Source organism: Olea europaea, chromosome 11 (assembly GCF_002742605.1).
Source record: "Olea europaea var. sylvestris chromosome 11, O_europaea_v1, whole genome shotgun sequence".
NCBI classification, from domain to species: Eukaryota; Viridiplantae; Streptophyta; class Magnoliopsida; order Lamiales; family Oleaceae; genus Olea; species Olea europaea.
The window spans coordinates 31,851,209-31,857,547 of NC_036247.1; positions in this window are offsets into that span (position 1 = coordinate 31,851,209).

A 6,339-nucleotide genomic window follows, 5' to 3' on the forward strand; every position below is an offset into this window, starting at 1 on the left:
AGGTCTCTCTGCACTTTTTCAACAGTGGTAGTCATGGTCTCGAAACTCTGCTGGAGATGTTGTATGTCCCGGCTAGTTCCAGTGGTGGCGGCGAATATCTGCCTCAAAACCTGATTGTCCATATCAACCTGGGCTGGTGGTGGAGGAATTTGAGGCATGTCAAGGTCTGCATCTGCTTGACCTTCCTCATTCAATTGCTGTCGTCGTCGTGCGTTTTCTAATTTCTGTTGGTGCTTCAGTCTTGCTCGGTCTTGGGCCTCTAGTGTGGATTGCTTGATAAAGGGGCTTAACTTTTCTGGTGCTTCCCCAGGTTGGATTTGTATCCCTGCTGCTCTACATATTCCACTTATCAGACTGGGAAAAATTAGTGAATAGTGCCTATCACCCCAAGTGCATGTACCATGAATTTGGTTGTAGATGTACGTGGCTAGATCAATCTTGTTCCCTCTAACCAAATGGTATATGAATCCGGCCCTTGGATTTGTAAATGTTGTTCTGTGGGATATAGGCTCGATGTTATGGCACATGAATAACCATAAAATTGCTATGGATGGGGTGAGATCTATCTGATGCCAGTCTGCTATAGGTAGAGGCCAAGCGTTTTCACGTCCCAACAATATTTCTGCAACCTCATTCCAGTTGAAGTCTTCGGGAATAGGGACCACATTATTCCAGGATAACTGATAGTATTCATGAATTACCTCTGGTGAAAACATAATCCATTTGCCCCTAACCCATGTCTGATGTAGGTGCTCCGATCCGGGAGTGTTGATTTCTGTGTTGAAGTTTGCATAAAACTCCTTTGCTAGATTCTCATACACCGAATGAGGTCTTTCTATTACCTTTTCCCAGCCACAGTTGTGAATCAGATAAGATATTTCAAAGTTGGGGAAATCTTCTAGCCTAACTGGCCTCTCGGGAATGATTGCCCAATTACGCACAACATTGGCATAACGGGCAGCTGTATCTGATGAAAGGAATCTTCGAACACCCCCTTTGTGTTCTCTTGTTTGGGCCGTTCCAGATGAGGAGCCAACTTTCTCTTTTCCCTTTGAAGTTCTTTTAGGAGGCATCCTGAAAAAGGAAGTACACAATATCAATCACTTTGTATAGGAATAACGGGCATTAATAATCTTTGAATTCATAATCCCCCAGACTTTCTTCAACATGCACATGTACGTGTGCTTATGCAATTTTTCAAAAAATGAATCACCAATATAGCTTTAACATTGCATAAATATGGAAAGACTCAAAATTATGGCTCGAGCGTGTAGTTTTAGAAAATTTGACCCATGACCAAGTGACCAACTTCGGCCCCGGGCATCACCGAGAAATATCGAAATTTCCCCAGGCAAGTTTTGGACATGTGAAAGTACTCAATGACATCTAGCATATATCCAAATTTCACCTTAATCAGAGGTCGTTTGCATAAGAAAACATAGGGACGAAAGTAGTGACGTGAGTGAATATGATTAGCCATGGAGTGCTTTGTGAATTCAAATATTGAGGTAGTTTTTTTTTTTTTACAAATGAAATTGCACGTGATTATTCGTCCAATAAGTTACACAATAACGATGTAAACTATTGCATAAGTGAAAAGTTCAAGAATGTAAAACAATCGTCAATGTGGCATTTCGTCGAACATGTGGTGTGCAATGTGAAATTCTTCCTATTTCTCCTAAAACACCACCATGAAATTGCCCCCAATTCACAACACCATGTCAAACTACCTTATTCCTTCTAACTAATGCCAACACAATGAATGATAACCGGAAAATGAAGCTCGAAATTAGGGATTAGAAGAATATACCTTGTAGTTCCAATTTTCTTGTTAAATGAAATGTTGAACTCAATTTATAGTCCAATCCAACTTGGGTGCTTGAATTGTGAATGTGTGAAGTGGGTGCAAGTGAGGAGTGATATGTGTGCGGTGTGCAAGTGTGTGCGAGAGTTAGTGTGGGTGAAGTGTGTGCGAGTGTGAGTGAGAGGGAGGGGGGAGATTTGGGGTTTAATTGTGTGGTCACGGGGTTAAAACCCGTGACCACTACACTATGCGACTGCATAGTGTTGCACTATGCGGTCGCATAGTGCAAACACTTTGTCCCCTTGGTATTTCGGTTGAGGGCTATGCGACCGCATAGACCAAATCGGGTTTCAACAAAATTTTTTTTTTGTTTTAAAGAAATAAAATAGAATAATAAAAAATAATAAAAAGAGTGCCATTTTTGTCAAAAAAAAAATTTTTTAATAACTTAAAATTTAAACTCCCCCAAAATCGATTTTTCACTTAAAAATTTGACTCCAAAAGAGGAATATGCTTATCGAAACTTGGTACTAAAATCGATTTTTCATAAATATTGTCCCGCATTCTGAAAGCTTAACCAAAACGAACATCTTCGCACATCGGAATGCGTGACACACACTCGAACACCCAAACACTTCATTTAGCACCCATTCATGCAACATTAAACGTATAGGGTCTAGGCTATCATGCAAAATATGATCGATGACCTACGAAACAAACTAAAATCAAACAAATTCCTAAATTAATGTAGTGCAATAAAATAAAATAAAGGATACAGTGGGTTGCCTCCCACTCAGCGCTATGTTATAGTCGATAGCTCGATTTTACCGTAATGCGTCATTCTGGTGATCCAAGTTAGACGGTAGACTTGTCCTTTGAGAAATCACCGTCCCAGTAGTGCTTCAACCGCTGTCCATTGACTTTGAATGTCCCCTTGCTGTCGTGAGTGATCTCAATTGCCCCATGTGGAAATACTTGTGTAATGGTATATGGACCAGACCATCTCGATCTCAATTTTCCTGGAAACAGTTTAAGCCTGGAGTTATACAGTAACACTTTTTGCCCCACTTGAAAGTCACGCCTCTGGATATGCATGTCATGCCATTTCTTGGTGCGCTCTTTGTAGATCTTTGAGTTCTCATAGGCTTCCATTCTGAGTTCATCAAGTTCATTCAGTTGTAATAGCCGTTTTTCACCTGCAGCCTTCAAATCCAAGTTCAACTTCTTCATTGCCCAGTAAGCATGATGTTCGATCTCGAGAGGTAGATGGCTTGCTTTCCCAAAAACCAGTCGATATGGAGACATTTCTATAGGAGTCTTGAATGCAGTCCTGTAGGCCCACAAGGCATCATCCAGTTTCTTTGACCAATCCTTTCGTGATAAGTTAACTGTGACTTCCAGAATACGCTTCAATTGCCTATTGGATATTTCGACCTGTCCGCTGGTTTGGGGATGATATGCGGTGGCTATGCGGTGCTTGACGCCATATTTTGATAACAACTGCTCGAACCGACGATTGCAGAAATGTGTGCACCCGTCACTGATTATGGCTCTCGGTGTCCCAAACTGGGTGAAAATATTCTTCTTCACAAACTCAATCACCACTTTCCCATCATTTGTAGGCAATGCAACCATTTCAACCCACTTCGAAACATAGTCCACCGCCACTAAAATGTATTGATTTGAAAAAGATGGTGGGAATGGCCCCATGAAATCGATCCCCCAGACGTCAAATAATTCCACCTCCAAGATACTACTCAAAGGCATCTCATTTCTTCTAGAGATGTTACCCGTGCGCTGACATCGGTCACACCTCTTTACAAATTCAAACGCGTCCTTAAAGAGTGTGGGCCAGTAAAAACCTGATTGGAGAATTTTCGTCGCTGTCTTAGAAGCACCAAAATGCCCTGCATATATAGATGAGTGACAGTTCTCTAATATCAAAGGCACCTCTTCCTCTAGTACACAACGCCGAACAATTTGATCAGCCCCCCGCCTGTAGAGAATGGGGTCTTCCCAAAAGTAGTACTTCAATTCCGCGAAAAATTTCTTCTTCTGGTGACTTGAGTAATCTGGCGGTATGATAGACCTGGCTAAATAGTTAACTATATCTTTATACCAGGGTGTTTCCATCACACCAAAGATCTGCTCATCTGGGAAGATCTCGTTTATTTCCACTGTCGCTTCCTGTTCTGTGTCCTCAAGCCGAGATAGGTGGTCCGCTACCACGTTTTCACTGCCTTTCTTATCTTTGATTTTCAGGTCAAACTCTTGAAGTAGCAATATCCAACGGATGAGGCGTGGCTTAGCATCCTTCTTCTCCATCAAGTATCTGATGGCGGCATGATCTATGTAGACTATGACCTTCGACCCCACAAGGTATGATCGAAATTTGTCAAACGCATAGACTACAGCAAGAAGCTCTTTCTCCGTAGTGGCATAATTTAACTGAGCATCGTTCAAAGTCTTACTTGCATAGTAGATCACGTGAAATACCTTATTCCTTCGTTGACCCAACACGGCTCCCACAGCATAATCACTGGCATCACACATTAATTCAAATGGCAGATTCCAATCCGGTGTGATAATTACAGGTGCTGAAGTCAACTTCTCTTTCAAAGTGTTAAAGGCCTGCAGACACTCATCATTAAACTCAAATGTGGACTCCTTCATCAGTAAACAGCACAGAGGTTTGGTAATTTTTGAAAAATCCTTGATAAACCTTCTGTAGAATCCAGCGTGCCCAAGAAAACTGCGAACACCCTTCACTGAGGTAGGTGGTGGTAGATTCTCGATCACCTGAATCTTTGCCCTGTCCACTTCAATACCCTTTGCTGAAATTTTGTGCCCTAGTACGATGCCTTCTTGCACCATAAAGTGACATTTCTCCCAATTCAACACCAAGTTGGTCTCTGTACACCGTTGTAGCACAAGACTTAGATGCTCCAGGCACTCATCAAATGAAGATCCAAACACAGAGAAGTCATTCATGAATACCTCGATGAATTTCTTAATCATGTCTGAGAAAATAGCCATCATGCAGCGCTGAAAGGTAGCGGGAGCGTTGCATAATCCAAATGGCATCCTTCTGTATGCAAAGGTACCATAGGGACAAGTGAAAGTGGTCTTCTCCTGATCGTTTGGTGCCACTGAAATCTGATTATACCCGGAGTACCCATCTAGGAAACAGTAGTGCGAATGCCCTGTTAATCTCTCCAACATCTGATCAATGAACAGCAATGGAAAGTGATCCTTTCGAGTAGCTGAGTTAAGCTTACGATAGTCAATGCACACTCTCCATCCAGTCACTGTCCGTGTAGGAATCAACTCATTTCTCTCATTTTCTATCACTGTGATTCCTCCTTTCTTGGGAACAACTTGCACTGCACTGATCCATGCACTATCTGATATTGGATAAATAATGCCTGCATCGAGCAACTTCAATACCTCAGCTCTAACCACTTTCTTCATGTGTGGATCCAATCTCCGCTGCCCATCAATGCTTGGTTTAAATTTTTCCTCCATGAGTATCTTATGCATGCATATAGATGGGTTGATCCCCTTTATATCTGCAATCGACCATCCAATAGCTGTTTTATTCTCCCTTAACACTCGAAGTAGTTTCTCTTCCTCTACCTCACTAACAGTGCTTGAAATAATAACAGGTAGTGTAGAAGATTCCCCCAGGTGCGCATATCGAAGATGTGGTGGCAGTTGTTTGAGTTCCAATTTGGGCGGTTTCACAATAGATGGCACTGATTTTGCAGTTCTAGTTCTCAGCTATTCATAGTAGCGTCTGCGCATATATGGTTGGTTACTCTCCAAAAATCGAGCACATGTCTCAATCTCACTTGATTCAGAATGGGTGGATTGTGAATGTGCAATGCATGCCTCATATGCATCGGATGGATGATGTAGCCAAAATGTGTCTTAAACTATTCAGTCGACTACATCGATCTGGAAACAACTGTCTGCCTCAGTAGGGAATTTCATTACTTTGAACACGTTGAATGAGATTTGCTCGTCACCAAGCCTTAATATCAGCTGCCCCTTCTGAACATCTACAATTGCTCTCCCAGTGACTAAGAAAGGTCGCCCCAAAATGAGTGGAACATCTTTATCTTCTTCCATGTCCAAGATAAGAAAATCAGCTGGAAATATGAACTTCTCCACTTTTACCAGTACATCTTCAATGATTCCTCTTGGATGTGCAAGGGATCGATCTGCTAACTGCAATGTCACTGTTGTGGCTTTTGCTTCTCCGAAGCCGAGTTTCCTGAAAACAGAAAGAGGCATTAGATTAATACTTACACCCAAATCACACATAGTTTTATCAAAATAACAGTCTCAATAGTGCAGGGTACAGTAAAACTCCCTGGATCTTTCAGTTTTGGGGGTAGCTTTCTCTGGATTCTGGCACTGCATTCCTCAGTCAACATTACTGTTTCGTGTTCTTCTATCTTTCGCTTGTTGGAGAGGATATCTTTCAAGAATTTTGCATAGCTCGGCATCTGGACAAGTGCTTCAGCAAATGG